Raw genomic sequence first — 16,371 nt, 5'->3', positions numbered from 1 at the left:
CCACGAACACGTGACGCTGGTCAGAGAAAGCTTTGCCTTCCCTTGGCCTCATTAATGGGCTTGGATGACAAACCTCACCTCAGGATGACCAAAAGGTGGGAACCAGGTGGGCTGAAGGGGTAGGGCAGGATGGAGCAGCCCAGGACACTTTAACAACCTTATAGCTCCCTATAGGGAGGGGCAACTCCTGCGACAGGTTACCTTGGAAGCAGGTTGGGGCAGGGGCAGGCTCTTGGTAAGGGTGGAGGAAGGGGTCTCAAGGGATTAACATTTTAATCCCTCAGGGGACAGTCTCCAGCTTCCCAGACTCACTCAAAATTGGCCTCCTTGATCCGACCTGACTCCATTTACCTATCTACACTGACTGCCTGTCTGATTCTGGCTTCACTTCCAGGGCAGGAGCACCAAACAAAACCCGATAAGCTCCCCACACCAGTTTCACATGCTGCCTCACTTCTGCTGAGCCACTCCAAGCCAGAAACCTCCAGAAGGGGACATCAGAAGCCTTCTCTGTTCTTCATTATGAAAACCCCTCTGCCCGCCTTTGCATCTATGCCAGACACTAGAGACAGGGGCCAAACATCTTGCTATAGCCAGGTCTGTCTTCATTTATTTCAACAGTACTAAAAAAAGCATTCTATAAAGGGGTAGTTATAATGTTGCACATCCTAAGCCATAGTTAAAATTAATAAATACCATCCATTCTCCCCTTTAGTCCTCACGATGATAATTATGGGGTTGGGGAGGCAAGTATCTTACAAAACTTAATAAGTAAGAAAATTCAGACAAAAAGCTGTCAGCTGATTTGTCCAAGTAAACAGGTAACAGGGTGGACGACAGCCTCCAGAACACACATCCAGGGCTCTCTGTCATTTAAGACAAATTACTTCATAATACTCAGCAGTGACCTCAGAAGAGTCCTCAGGAGCACCTGTGTTTCTCTCATTTACTACCCTGTGGGCGTGTGTGGACCCCCCCCCCTCAGTGCACTCTTTCCTGCCGTATCCCAGATTTCACGGCTCCCTGTCTGTGCACACCACATACATCTTTCCCCTGTTTCCCCTCCCTTTTCCGGGCTATGACTATACTAGGCCTACTTTATGGCCAAAGTATAAAACAGACATGATAGAAACGAATTCCCAGCCTAGAAAGCACCCCATTTTGTCATATGAGAAAGCAGCATCAGGCCTGGGGGTGTAGTGCAGTGGTAGAGCACTTGCCCCGCAGGCACAAGGCCGGGTTCACTACCCAGCGCTGCAAAAACATTGCATTCTGATTTTAAATTTAAATTTAAATAAATAATCCCAGAGAGAAAAAAACACAACTAAATTACTTATTGCCCAGAAATCTGACAAAAGAGAAATGTAGAGAACACCTTGGCTTCGCAGACTTTCTTGCACACCCTTTAAATCAGAAGGGCTTCTGAGGCATTTTATCTCCAAGGATAATTATATATTTTCTGAAGCTCTTTTTAACGTATACAAATAGTACCCCCACTGACCAGCCTTTGGCACTGAACCTACCTTCTTGCACACCAGTGCTCTGGACCTCTTGGTATGCCCACTGGGGAGGGGCTAGAGCACCAGGCCCAGAGCTCAGGATCACGCGCTCTGCCACTGCTACCTGTGTGACCTGGACCAAGCCACAGCCTTTCCCAAGCCAGTGTTCCCTTCACAGCATGGCAGCCCCAGTACCTCCTGCCTCACAGAGCTTCATGGGTCTGCCCTTGTCCCTGGGGCAGCTCCATGCTCAGCATAAGAGGCCAGCTTCCAAAATCCCAGACCACAATCCTCAGAGGAGAGAAAAAGAACTTCTACAGCTTTTCTAGGTATCCAAAGGTGTGTTTATCCCTTCCTCCTGGTCACGTGCCACCTCGTTAGTGACTGCATTTCCCAGCCTCCTTTGCACTAATAGGATCACATGGCCCCAGTCTTGCAAAGGGAATGTGAATAGAAATAAGGTATGTAACACAGCCCTTGCTTTCTCTTCTATGTGAGTTACATCATGGTCATGGCAGCAATCCAGTGTTAAACATGCAGAAAAGGACAAAGTCCTGAAAAATGATAGAGCAACCCAAATAGAAGGAACGAGTTTCCTGAACAGCCCGGGTCACAAAGTGGCTTTATGGCCCTAGACTAGTCAAGCTGTTGCATGACAGAAGGAACTTTTATCTTATTTGAGCCATGTTAGAGTCTGTAAACAAGTCATTGTATTTAGGGGGTCTGTTTGTTACATCAGCTCAGCTTTTACACACACAAACACACACACACACACACACACACTGAAATCTCCAGTGAATCTCTCCTTGCATCTTACATCCTCAGTAGCTTCGGTGTCTCCTCCTAAGGCAATCATTTGCAAGGGAGCTGGGACTCACCTTAGACCAAAACACCTATGCTTGGAGCTGAGGATGGGGTCAGCTGTCTCAGAGAGATCACCCTCAGTTCAGCTAATGTCAAATCCACTTATTCTCCCAACTCCATTGTCCCCTTTCATTCATTCATATTTGCATGTCAGAACTCCAGCTCTGGTCAAAATCCACCTTTCCAGCTTCTTCAAACCTCCCTCTGAGCATCTGCCCTTAGGTAGAAGAAAAGCACTCAGCACCCTAACTGGTCACTCCTGGACTCCAGTCTACCCTGCTGCCCCAAATCCTGCCAGGTTCCCCTAATCCCTTCACTCCCAGGTCTCTCTCCTCTCCCCACACACCTATACCACTCCCCCCACCCCACTCTCTGAGGGGCAGGCAGCAACAGTTAGCAGAGAACATCAAGAGATTTCGACCTCCACATCTCTGGGTCCACCTGCTGCTGTGCCCATACACTCCTGTTAGTAAGCACAGGCCACCTTGTCCGCAAGCCCCACCCCTGCACTTGGGCTATGGATCCCGTCCTTCCACACTTCCCAAGAACTTTGCTCAGATAATTGTCCCCTCAAGCAGACTGCCCCCTTTCTACTGGATCATTCTCTATCTCTGAGAACAGATCCCTTCACTCAACATCTTATATGTCAGAGGGCTGAGCTCTACTTTACAACTTAGATCATTCTGGAGAATGAATTACAGGGGAACAAATAGAAATAAGGACTATAGTGAAAAGGCTATTGGAGAACAGTTCCAGAACTATCAAACTGGAACATGCTGACCACTCTTAGACTGGACTCTCTGGAAGCTGGAGAACTGTGGCAGAATAAGGAAGACGAGAGAGACCACACAGCCAAATGCAATCTATAAACTTTACTCCATTCTCAGGAAAAACGTAACTAAAAGAGTTGTATGTGGCTCAACATAAAGAATCAATTAAGGTAAAACACTACATGTCCCCTTTCTCCTGGATCATTCTCTAACTCTGAAGGATAAAAATCATAGAATCATCTCAATAGACAGAGAACACGCTTTTAAAAAATGTAACACCTTTTTCTGACTAAAAGAAAACAAACCCCCAACAAACTAAGCGTAGAAGGAATTTAACTCAAATACCAAAGGCCATATTCAGAAAGCCCATGGGAGAGTACGCAATGGTGCAGAGCTGAATGCTATCCCTCTAACCTAGGGAACAGGACAAGGTGCCCACTCTTGCCACTTCTATTCAGCGCAGCAGTGGGAAGAAAGATGCCAGAAAAAAATCAAAAGGGAAAAAAAAAAAAAAGGAGCTAGAGAGTAAAGAGAGCCTAAGTTTGTGAGTGGAAAACACAAGGTGCCAATGTGGTCACTGACTGCCATAAAGTTGAGTAAATGCAACAAGATGGCAAGGGAAGGCAGAACGTAGGTGTGACACACGGAGGGAATGTTGGCAGAGGAAAGAGTTCACAGAGAAGTCCAAGGCCAAAGGAAGGCATCAGAGGCCAAGGTGGGCGTAGCCTCAGCCAAAACCCGGAGGTGAACAGGTGAACTGCAAGCACCTTCCTGCAGAGGGCGCTGTCAATCTGAGTCTAGGCACCACGCTGGGTGTCACAGAAGAGTGGGAGCTGACCATTCAGACCTCAGTTCTTGTGTCCCATGAAAATCAAGCAAGCAAATTTTATTGTAGGTGTAATAAGTAAGGCTCAAATAAGCACACTCTCAAGACAGAGTACATGTCTCCAAGCAGAGAAGGACCAGGAAACTTTTCTGCTTCCAAACTGATAACTGTCTGGTGTTCACCAGGAGAACCAGAGTCCACCTTCTGCAGCCTTTACCTATCAGATGTGTTAAAAAAAAAAAAAAAAAGGCAATTCAGAGAAGTTCTGTGCCCTGCTGTGCTATTGGTTCATGTTTCACTGCTCATTATTAAACTACTGCCTAACAGTGAGACACTCTTCCTGGATTAGAGAGATAGAAAAGAAAAACAATCTAAAATTCTCATGGAACCACAAAAAACCGCAAATAGCCAAGGCAATCTTGAGAAAGAAGGAAACCGTAGATATCACACTTCCTGGTTTAAAATGATATTATGACACTCTAGTAATTAAAACAATGTGGTGCTGGCATAAAGGCAGACATAGAGACCAACAGAACAGGATGCAGTTCCCAAAACAAACCCACAAACACATGGTCGTCTGATAAGAGTGCCAAGCATATACAACAGGAAGGAGCCTCTTTAATAAATATGGCCAAGAAACTAGAAATCCTCATGCAAAAGAATGCCTTTATCTTACACCATACACAAACATTGACTAAAACAGGTTAAATAATTAAATGTAAACATGGGCTAGAAGACTTAATATTGCTTTAAATAGCCACACTTCCCAAAGCAATCTACGTGCAAACAGCCAACTTCTCATTATATCCTTCTTGACATTGGTCTTGGCAATGAAATTTGGGCTATGATACTGTATTAGCCAACTTTGGCATCACTGTAACCAAAATACCTGAAAAGAATGAGTTAGAGGAGGATACGTTTATCTGAGGCTCATGATTTCAGAGGTCTCAGTCCATAGATGGCTGACTCCATTGCTCTGGGCCCAAAGCGAAACAGCAAACATGGGGAAAGGACCCAGTAGAGGAGCTGCTCCGCTCATGGTGGGGTCAGGAAGTACTGGTGGGAAGGGTCACAGGGAAGATGCACCTCCTCAGCCATGCCCCACCTGTCTACAGGCTGGCTGGGCACAAATCACAAGCCACTGAAGCAGGAACAAACTTTATTTCTGAACTCCACCAGCAAGCTCCACACAGCTCCCAGGAACTTCTTCCGAACGCCACGCGGCTCCTCCAGGAACCAGCAGCCGGAAATGTCCTCTGGAAATCCCTCCTCCTGCACTTCCCCAACCAATGGGAACTCCCCGGGAATCCCCAGAGAACTCCAAAGTAGCGTGAGAACTGCAAAGTAGCAGCCGAGGCGGATAGTAAGGCCTCGCCTGTCAATCAATACTATTGGCAAAATGCCAGGGGCCATTCCGACTCAGCCGTGGCTCTCAGAAAGGTACCACCAGTCAGCCCATTCAGACTAGGAGGGGTTGATCAGGTGACAGCTCTCACAGACCAGTCATTTCACCTCTGAGCATTCCTGCATGAACAGGAGCTTTTAGGAAACACCTCACTTCCAAACCATAACAGGTACCAAAAGAACAGGCAGCAAAAGCAAAACCAGACAAGTGGGATTCCAGCACACTACACGTCCTGCGTACTGCAAAGGAAAGGCAGCCTGTGGGAGCGAGAAAGACCGCGAACCACGTATCTGAGAAGAGGTCAGAAGCCAAAACCAAATAACTGATTCTAAAATTGGCAATGGACTTAACATTCTCCAAATAAAACACACAAATGACCAAGAGGTAAAGGTGCTCAACACCACTAATTGTTAGGTAATGCAATTAAGACCACAAGGATTTATCACCCCACACCCGACAGGATAGCTATTATCATAAACAAAGCTAGCACACACCGAAGACGTCCATGCTCTTGGTAGGAATACAAAATGGTGAGTTATTATGGAAAACAGTGTGAAAAGTCCTCAAAAAATCAAAAGTATGATGGTATATGATGCACCAATCTCACTTTGGGGTGTACATGCAGGAAAACTGAAACCAGGGTCTCACACCTCCACTCTCCCCTTCCTTGTAGCATTGTTCACAATAGCTAAATATGGTGAACAAATGCCCATCAACAGATGAATGGTTAAAGAAAATGTGAAATGTACACACCATAGAACATTATTAAGCCTGAAAAAAGGAAATTCTGCCTTAAGTAGGACATGGATGAGCTTGGAGGAGATTATGCTATGCAAAATCGGCTAGTCGCAGACAGACAGACACAGCATGATTCTACTCACATAAACTATCTAACACAGTTGAATTCATAGAAGCAGAGAGAAGGGCAGTTGGCAGGGGCTGAGAGTGGGAGGGAATGGAGAGTTGTCAGACTCTTTCAAAATGAAAGATGAAAAAGCTCAGGAGATCAGCTATAGAACACAGCAGGTAACTAAAAATACAGTATTGTGTGCTTAAACAATTAAGATGGAAGATCTCCTGTTATGTATTCTTAACCCCCCCCCGCCCCCAACACACACACACAGAGGAAACTTTTGAAGGTGATGATTACGTTCATTACCTTTGTGGTTTTATGTTTGTATTCAGTCCTAATTGACTCATCAAATTGTGTACTTTAAATGTGCACAGGTATTTTTGTATATCAGTCATACTTCAATAAAGCTGTTTCTAAAAAAAAAAAAAAAGTGAGGGTGCTGGTAAATGTTTAAGACTGGCTCAGAGTGCAGGCAGCCAACCAGACCATTTGTCAATTTTCATTGTGTAAATTTTCTGACGGTGACCAAAGTCTCTTGATATTCTCAAACTCAGAGTTGGAAGAGGTGTATACATTCTCTCACTACAAGCCAACTCCAGCACACCACTAGGACGCTTTGGACATTCTGCATTTTGTGGAGGAATTTTAAGGTAGACTATATGTTGGACTATATATTAAATTTATATAGACTTTCTTACATGGAGTGTGGAACTGACAATATGATTGGCAGGGCATGTGCCCTTGCTTGTGAGACCCATGCTGAAGCATCTGGATGGCACCGATGTTTCCAGATTATTTTCAGATGGTTTGGCAAGAGCCAGCAGGGTCGGGGGAGAGCGATGGGGGGCAGAGCATGGGGGTGGGGGGGAGAGCATGTGTGGGTGGTAACCTCTTTTACACATTGTTGTTCATTAATGAAACAGGTTCTTCAACAGTTTCAACTGTCTCTTTATATTTTGCAAAAGAAAAAAATTAATTTGTTACCAACAGATTAACATCTAGATCTGCAGCTTCTGTTGAGCCTAAAGCCTTGTGATATTGGCAACATTTATCTAACCTAAATCCACAGGTGCTGCTTCCAGTCAGACGTTATCTGACCCACTTCTTGCCTTCCTGTAGACGTTTGCAATTTGTGACTCCTGGTTCAGAAACTTCTAGAGGACCGTGTGGGAAAATGTCCCCAGACACAAGACCTAAGACGGTCTGCAATGCTAGGTTCCCAGCGCTGGGTGGAGAGAACAGGAATGCGGGGTACCTCCACTGTGGTCCTCCTGTTCCTCTTGACAGAGTGGATGTCTCAAGGTTGTCTTAGGCTTTCCCAGACACACCTCACCAGCTCCCTCTGCTGAAATCTGAAGGATGATCCCGCTGGAACTCCTTGTGAATCCTCAATTTTAAAATCACACTCAGGGAGTCGGGAAACGCCAGCCGTGGAACCACCTGATTGGAGCCTCTTGGTGCAGGTCACCTAAATGGCTCTATCTTTTTCGACCGCACCTGATGCTCCAAGAGGCCAACTTAGGAGTCAGGGTGAGAAGTTTGTGCCCAGTTGGTTGGGCTGGGGGCTGTCTGGCGCCCCCTGCCGGCGCCCGAGGCACAGCGCGCCTGCCTCCCGGGCACTGTGCCTGGGACCGCAGGAGACGCCCGTCCCTCCAATCCGAAGGCGGGTTCCACCGTCGCCCAGCCCCCAGGACCGCGCAGGCCCGAGCTCCGGTCCCCACCAACTCTTTAGAGCGAACACTTCCTGCCGTCACCAGCCTGAGAGGCCAGTCGCTTTGCTTTTAGGCAGAGAGGGCTGTGATCAAAGTCAGCCTTAGGTTTACTCTTAGGACAAGTGATTTGGGTTTCAGAGAGAAGGGGACAGGGAGAGACACTCTCTGGCTGTTCGGCTCGGAGCGTCTGCTCCATGTAACGAGGTAAGTGTCCCGGGGTTTTGTTTTCAGGGAAAATGTTTACAGAAACTGCGTTTGCGGGGGACGCTGTTCTTGCAAAGCCCATTCGCTAAGGAGGAGGGTGACTGGAGCCTCTTGGTGCAGGTCACAGCAGGACAGTTAGGAAGTCAGGAAGCCAAGGGAAGTGCTCAGGAGACCAGGGTCACGTTGGGGGTGGGAAGAAGTTGTCCCTGAGAAGAACAGAGTCCTGGACTGCCTCTGAGTCCAGCTTGCCTCTGATTTCCTCTTTGGAATGACAGCAGAGCCAGGCTCTGGAAACCGAGACACTCCACAGGTGGCGGCTGGGAATCTGTGAGATCACGGTGCACAGGAGGGGAAACGCGGCTGATTGGATCCCAAAGCCCACACCTGATACGGTGTGCAAACCACCCACATCTCTCCATGTCCCAGAAGATGAGTGAGGGGGGTGGGGGTAGTATGGGGTGCAGATTCCTGCTGTACAAAGGTCCAGTTCAAAAAGCAGGACTGCAATCCCCAAACCCAAAGGCCAAGTGTTTTCTCTGATAAGCAGATGCTGATCCATAGTGGGGGGTGGGGAGAAGGAAGGAACTTTGGATGGTGCAGAGGGTAGTAAGGGGAGGGAGGGGCTGGGAAGGGAAGGACGCAGGAATGGGAGGACATCATTACCTCTACACACCTGTGATTACACGCCCCTGTGACTGCACCAGGCCCAGCCAGAGCAAGGGAAGTGGTGCTCCGTTTGTGAACAGTGTGTCAAAATGCACTCGACTCTCATGTGTAACTAATTAGAACAAATTTTTAAATTTTAAAAAATGAAAATAAAACAAAAAGCAGGGCTCTTTCTGCCAAAGGACAAGCAGCCTTCGGGCACCTCCCGGCTCTCCAGACCACGGTGCTCCCTCCCTTGGAGTTCACGTTCGGTTTTGTTTCTGGTTAGATTTTTGAGAACTAATTACCTGGTTTTCAGACACACACACAAAAAAAACCCCAATCCTTTCAAGCTGGAAAGGAAGAAAGAGAAAATTGGTTTTTTTACAAATGTGAAAACCATGGCACAAAGAAATCTGGTGTTCTGTGCAAGGTCCCATCAGCTGGTGAAAGGAAGAAGCAGAAGCAGAAGCAGAGCTCAGACCTCTCTATTTCAGGTTTGTTGGTGACCTTCCCAAAATGACCTAAAGCATATTTTGAAAGGGCTGCCCCCATTCAAAACTGTATAGTTTGTAAATGAGTTAATTTTAAATGATACAAGTCCCCAATTTTTTGGCCATCAGTACGTTCTCTAGTCAACCTTTAACAGACACATGTTCCTGCCCAGTCCTGTTGTGTCCCAGGCCCACAAGCCTTCGTACCCAGAGCATGCTGCTGTTACAGGCCTTCACATGCGTTGTTTGACTGTCATCCTCTCTCCACCTGGCAGTGTCTCCGTGAGGGCCGTCACTGTGGCTTTTTTTGTTGTTTTTTGATTTATAAGACTTTATTGCTTTTATGTAGTCACTGAGTCCCACTTGTTTGGGGCCCTACACTTGGGTACCCAGGCCTTTCACAGTGTTTGCCTCCTCGATTCCAAGTGTGTTGATGAATTTCTTCTGTCTGAGCTGTCTTTTCTGGGGAGAAAGGAGGGAGGGAGAGAGATGATAATGAACACTGAGTAAATGTTTTATGCTAGGCACTTTTGTGTAAATGATATCACCTTGTCTAATACACAGTCCTTTAGCTTAAGTATTTTTCCGATCTTCCAAATAATGTAGGTAAAAGTGATTCTGTAGTTTTTAAAGGTTCATATGTCAAGTCAGCAGCAGAGACAAAGTTCAGACCCATCCTACTGACTTCAAAAGTCCACTCTCCTTGCAGCCTCCTTGGCTCTCCCAAATAAACCAAGAGTCTGAAAGAGGAGTAAGTTTTGCGACAGATTGAGCCGGTTATGGAGATCACAACCTTATGAAGGGCAGAGCAATAATTAATTTGTAACAGGCAACCCCAGGAAGTCCCTCTGATTCTCACTGCGAGTGCATGAATCTGCCAGAACCAGTTGAGTCTAAGGGTCTGTGGGCCCAGGAGCCTTCCTTGCTCTCCATAATACAGAAGAGACATTGTGTGTGTGCCTGGAGCTTCTGATCTGATTAGGAGGCAAGTTCAGGAACCACAGGGGCAAACTCCCCAGGCCCATGCCAAGTGTCAGCACAAACCTGAGCATAGGGAAAGAGGTCCTGCAAGTCACAGGACCCCTCAGGCTCTCTGACCAACGTCACGACGTGCACTTCCTGGCCCCAGAGAAAGAGACCCATGTGTGGAGTGGACTCTGCCTCTCCTTAGCAGGGCAGCCTTTGCTTAAGCTGAGGAGGATGCTGTGCTTTCTCCCCTGGTTGCTCTGCGGCTCCGTGACTATCTGCTCTCTCGCCCACCCCCCACTACCAAGCCAGACACCACTGTGGCAAGTGGCACAAGACTACAAAATCACACAGAGGATACATAGCCAGATCCCAACTCAAAAAGTATCCTATCTTCAAAGGCAAAAGCAAATGAGAGTATTTTGTAAAGCAGTTAAATACATGGAGGTCTCAATGACTGCTTGTGTGTTTTCTGAACTGGCCAAGGAAATTGCAGGGAAAAACAACCCTTGTGACTAAGTCCACTAGACGTGTTGAGAGCCTCATCACGACGTGAATCTGGGTTACTGGAATAACTGGTTACCTGAGTAAGGCGAGAAAGCTGCACTGAACCCCGGCCACCCCTGCTCCAGTGCCCCTGACAAGCACAAGCCTCCTCGTTTCCACTTGACCTCACCTTGGACTCCAGAATGGCCCATATGGCTCTCCAGGGGATTCTGTTCTCCAGTATGTCCATCAGTCCTGCCTCTGCACAGGGTTAAGGATCCCCACCCAGTCCATAGGAGTGAGACTAGTCTTTCTGCATAGTGATCTCCATTGCTATCTGCCCTCCTGCAAATAAAAGGACTTCATCATTCTTGTGGAGGAGAGGTATCCCATTGTGTATATATGCCACATTTTCCATTTGTCAGTTGGTGGACACTTGTTTCCATTTCTTGGCTATCACAATAGTGCCCCGAAGAACGTGGAGTGTGGCTGTCTCTTCAAGGTACTGATCTCATTTTCTTTGGATGTATGCCCTGTAGTGGGAGTGCTGGGTCATATGGCAGACTTAGCTTTATTTTTTTTAAGAACTGCATACTTTTTTCCATAAAGCTATGCTGGTTGACATTCCCAACAGTGTGCACATTCTCACCAGATGTATTGTCTTTAGTCTTGAAATATATAACTAACTATATAAAATACATATATATAATACATATATATAGTTAGTTATAGGTGGACATAATACCTTTATTTTATTCTTATGTGGTGCTGAGGATTGAACCCAGTGCCTCACGCATGCTAGGCAAGTGCTCTACCTCTGAGCCACAACCCCAGCCCCTGTCTTTAGTCTTTTTGATATTTAGCCATTCTTTCTCAAGAGTGGGGTGAGGTGATATTGTGATTTTGATTTGCATTTTCCTGAGAGTTAGTGATGTTGAGCATTTGTTCATCTACTTCTTGGTCATTTGTATGTCTTCTTTTGAGAAATGTCTATTTAGGTCTATTGCCCATTTTTAATTGGTTCATTTGGGGGTGTTTTTGCTACAGGGCTTTTGGAGTTCTTTATAGAATCTCTTACACATTCTGGATATCAACCCCTTGTCAGATGTACACATTACAGAGGTTTTCTCCCACTCTGCAGGTTGTCTCTGCATTATGTTGATTGTTTCCTTCCACGTGCAGTTTTTAGGTTTATGTAATACCATTTGTCTGGTTTTGCTTTCATATCCTGTGCTCTTGGGTCTTGTAAAAAAAAATCCTTGTCTGAGCCAATGTCTTGAAGCATACCACACCGCCCCCCGCCCCCCCCGGGATTTTTTTCTAGGAGCCTCATAGCCAGATCTTACTCACACTGAAGTGTTAATCCATTTTGCACTGATCTCAGTAACTGGTACGAGACGGGGGTCTAGCTTCTCTCTTCTGCATGTGGATCTCTTAATTTTCCCAGCACTATTTAGTGAAAGGACTGTCCTTCCTCCCGTATGTGTTCGTAGCCCCTTGGTTGAAAACTGGATGGCTATAAAAGCATGGCTTTACTTCTAGGCTGCGTATTACTTCCACATTCTTCCACATGTCCGCTTTCATGTCAATCCCATGCTGTTGATGACTAGTACGTGTTGAAGTCACGTAGTATTCTATATGCTGCTTGGTTCTTTTGGCTCAAAATGGCTTTGACTTCAGGATTTTGTGTGGTTCCATAGAAATTTAGAATTGCCTTTTTTCTAGCTCTGTGAAGAACACCATTGTTTGGGGCAGTGGCTGGTTGGTTGGTTGGTTTAATTTGGGGTACTGGGGATTGAACCTAGGGCACTTTACCACTGAGCCACATCTGACAGGGTCTCACTACTTAGGGCCTCCCTAAGTTGCTGAGGTTGGCCTTGAACTTGCCATCCTCCTGCTTCAACCTCCCAAGCCACTGGGATTACATGTGTGTGCCACAGTACCTGGAATCATTGGCATTTTAGTATGAATTTCACTGAATTTATAAATCACCTTGGGTAGTACGAACATTTTAAAACTATTGATTCTTCCAATCCTTGAATATCAGATATCTTTCCACTTTTTTATGTCCCCTTCAATTTTTTTCATTCATAATTTATAATTTTCATCATAGAGATTTTTCACCTCTTTGGTTAAATGTATTCCTAGGTATTTGATTTCTTTTTGCAGCTATGTACATTGGATGGTTTTCTTGATTTCTGTATCAGATAGTCTGTCATTGACATACAGTAACTAATGATTTTTGTATGTGATTTTATATCTTACAACTTTGGTGAACTCATTTATTAGTTCTAATCATTTTTGGTTGTGTTTTTTGGAGTTTTCTGTATATAAAATCATGTCATCTGGGGCTGGGGTTGTGGCTCAGTGGTAGAGTGCTTGCCTAGCATGTGTGAGGCCCTGGGTTCAATCCTTAGCAGCACATATAAATAAATAAAATAAAGGTCCACTGACAACTAAAAAAATTTTTTTTTTTAAAAATCAAATTATGCAAACAGTGATAATTTGACATCTTTTCCAACTTGGATGCCCTTTGTTTTTTTCCCTGACTAACTGCCCTGGCTAGGACGTCCAGCACTATGATGTGGAAGAGAATGGTAAAGCAGGCATCCTTGTCTTGTTTCAGATCTTGGAAAGTTTTCATCTTTTCCCCATGCAATATAATGTCAACTGCTGGCTTATTATTATAAATGGTCTTTATTGTGCAGAGGTACATTCCTTATGTGCCTAATTCATTTAGCATTTTTATCATGAAAAGATGTTGAATTTTATTGATCCATTTTCCATAATCACATTTGAATATTATGAACTATCCTTGCATTCCAGGGATTAATCCCACTTGGTCATGGTGCATAATCTTTTTAATATGCTGTTATATTTGGTCTGCTAGAATTTTATGGAGGATTTTTTGCATACATGGTCATCAAGGATACTGGCCTAGAGCTTTTTTTCTTTGGGGGGGGATGGTAGTGGTCATTATTATTGCGTCCTTGTCAGATTTGGGTGTCAGGAAAATCCCAGGCTCATCAAATGCCTTTGGAAGAATTCTTTCTTCTTCTGTTGTTTTACATCTTTAAATGTTTGGTGGAATTCAGCAGTAAAGCCAGGTACAGTGGCACATGCCTGTCATCCCAGCAGCTCGGGAGGCTGAGGCAGGGGGATCACAAGTTCAAAGTCAGCCTCAGCAATTTAGTGAGGCTCAAAGCAATTTAGGAAGATCCTGTCTCAAATTTTTTTTTAAAAAAAATGGGTCAGGGATGTACATCAGTGGTCAAACACTCCTGAGCTAAATATCTAGTACCAAAAACATAAAAAAATCAGCAGTGAAGCCAACTGGTTGTGGGCTTCTCCTTGATGAGAGGCTTTGTATTACTGATACAATCTCATTACTTGGTATTGGTTTGTTCAGGTTTTCTATTTATTCATGTTTCAGTCTTGGTAAGATTTTTTACCTAGGAATTTATCCATTTCTTATAGATTATCAAATTTGTTGGCACATAGTTGTTCTTAAAAATCACTAATATCTTTGTATTTCTGTGTTGTCGGTTGTAATGTCTCCCTCTCCATCACTGATTTTGAGTCCTTTCTCTGCTCTTCTTAGTTATAGCTAAGGGTTTGTCCATTTTGTTTATCTTCGAAGAGCTAGCTCTTTGTTTCATTAATCTTATGTATTGCTTTTTAGTGTCTGACTCATTCATTTCTGCTCTGATCTTTATTATTTCTTTCCTTCTACTGATTTTGGGTTAGTTTGTCCTTGTTTTTCTAGTTCTTTGAGATGCAGCGATAGGTTGTTTAAGATCTTTCTACTTTTTTGATGTGGGCATTGATTGCTAAAAACTTTTGCTTTTGCTGTTATCTCATAGGTTTTGGTATGTTGTATCTCCATTTTCATTTGTTTCAAGAAATGTTTAGCTGGGACTGTGGCTCAGTTGATCTAAAGTAATTTCCATGTATTTATATAGTTCCCAAAGTTTTTCTTGTTTTGATTTCTAGCTTTATTGTATTTTGGTCAAAAGAATACTGTATATGATCTCATTTTTTTTTTTATTTTTGAGACTTTTTTATGACCTATCATGTGATCTGTTCTCTAGAATGTTCCATGCACTGATGAGAAAAAAGTGTGTATCCATCATCTGTTGGATAGAGTGGTCTCTAGGTGTCTGTTAGGTCTATTTGGTGTAGGGTAGTTTGACTCTATTTCTTTGTTGATTTTCTGTCTGGATGATCATTGATAAAAGTGGGGGAGTTAAAGTCCTCAACTATGGTTCTTCTGGAGTCCGTCTCTCTGTGTGTCTGTCGGTCTGTCTGACTCTCTCTCTCTCTAGGTCTATTAATACATGTTTTATAAATCCGGGTGCTCTGATATGAGGAGCATATATATTTAGAATTGTTTTTTCTTTATGCTGAACTGACCTCTTTATCATTATGTGATGACCTTGTCTCTTTTGACTGATTTACAGTCTAGTTTATCTGATATCAGTCTGGCCGCTCCTGCCTTCTTTTGGCTTCCACTTGCACGGCACATCTTATTGCATCCTTTCACCATCTGTCCATAAGTGTCCTCAGAGGGAAAGTGAGTTTCTTGTAAGCAACAGAGTTGGGTCTTACTTTTGTGTCCATCTGGTTACTTTGTCTTTTAATTGAGGAATTTAATACATCTCCCTTTATGGTAATTACTTACAGGTAAGGTCGTACTAGAAGCACTGTGTGACTTGTTTTCTGTTTTTTTTTTTTTTTTTTTGTAGTACCTTTCTTTATTTTTCCCTCTCCGATAATCTTTGTTGGTGATTAAGTGAATACTCGAGTAGTGTATTATTATTTTACATTATTTTTGATTTGTTTTGGATTTCTGTTTTTTTTTTTTTTTCCTTCAGTACTATGAAAATATCATGCCACTAGCTCCTGGCTTACAAGGTTTCTCCTGCGAATCCAGCTGTCAGATGAACTGGGGCACCCCATGTGTCTTGAGAAACTTCTCTTTAGCTTTTGCTTGAGAGGGCTTGATTATAAAATGTCTTGGGGTAAACTTGGGTGAGTTAAATTTGACTGGTTGACTTTGACCTTCCTGTTCTTGAACATTTGCATCCTTCTCTGGATTTGGGAAGCTTTCTCTGAATATTTCTTTGAATAAACTTCCTACAGGACATTTCCGAAGGACATTCCCAAGTCCTCCCTGAACCCCAAGAACCTTAATATTTGCTCTTTTTAAAAAAGATATTTTTTTAGTTGAAGATGGATACAATGCCTTTGTTTTTATTTATTTATTTTTATGCGGTGCTGAGGAGCGAACCCAGGGCCTCACACGTGTTAGCACTGAGCCCCAGCCCCAGCCCAGTATTTGCTCTTTTAATGCCGGCCCAGGGTATAAGCTTTGTTCATGACTCGTCACTTTTTCCTTTTTTTCTCCTTCAACTGTGTATTCTCAAATGGCCTGTCTTTGAGCCAGTTCTTTCTTCTGTTTATTCTATCCTTCTATTGATACCTTCTATCACATTTTTAACTTCACTGAGTATAATTTGTCAACTCAATAATTCAATTTTTTTTAAATTGCTTTCATCTCTTTGTTAAGTTCCTTAGAGTATTAAAACTCTGTGATTTCCTCCACCCTGGTTACTGCCTGGTAAGTTTCTAGCCCCTTATTCTGAGT

The 16,371-nt window shown here is 44.1% G+C and overlaps 1 protein-coding gene across 7 annotated transcripts in view; it reads left to right on the top strand.

The window, feature by feature from the left end:
• Positions 1 to 6,731: 6,731 nt before the first annotated feature.
• The window catches only part of Fmo4 (flavin containing dimethylaniline monoxygenase 4), a 32,490-nt gene continuing 22,850 nt past the window's right edge, over positions 6,732 to 16,371 (top strand). For 3 of the 7 annotated variants that reach the window (XR_007350025.1, XM_015491825.2, XM_048810040.1), the window contains exon 1: positions 7,990 to 8,133. The gene's annotated coding sequence lies outside the window, so the exon portion shown is untranslated. Of the gene's footprint in view, positions 6,868 to 7,989; positions 8,134 to 9,211; positions 9,276 to 16,371 lie in introns of those variants that run through there. The other 4 variants (XM_015491827.2, XM_015491828.2, XM_015491830.2 and 1 more) reach the window with 4 other exon arrangements.

Source organism: Marmota marmota, unplaced genomic scaffold, assembly GCF_001458135.2.
Source record: "Marmota marmota marmota unplaced genomic scaffold, marMar, whole genome shotgun sequence".
Lineage (NCBI taxonomy): Eukaryota > Metazoa > Chordata > Mammalia > Rodentia > Sciuridae > Marmota > Marmota marmota.
Note: the sequence above shows the minus strand (reverse complement) of the source record. Positions and strands in the feature narration are given on the sequence as shown.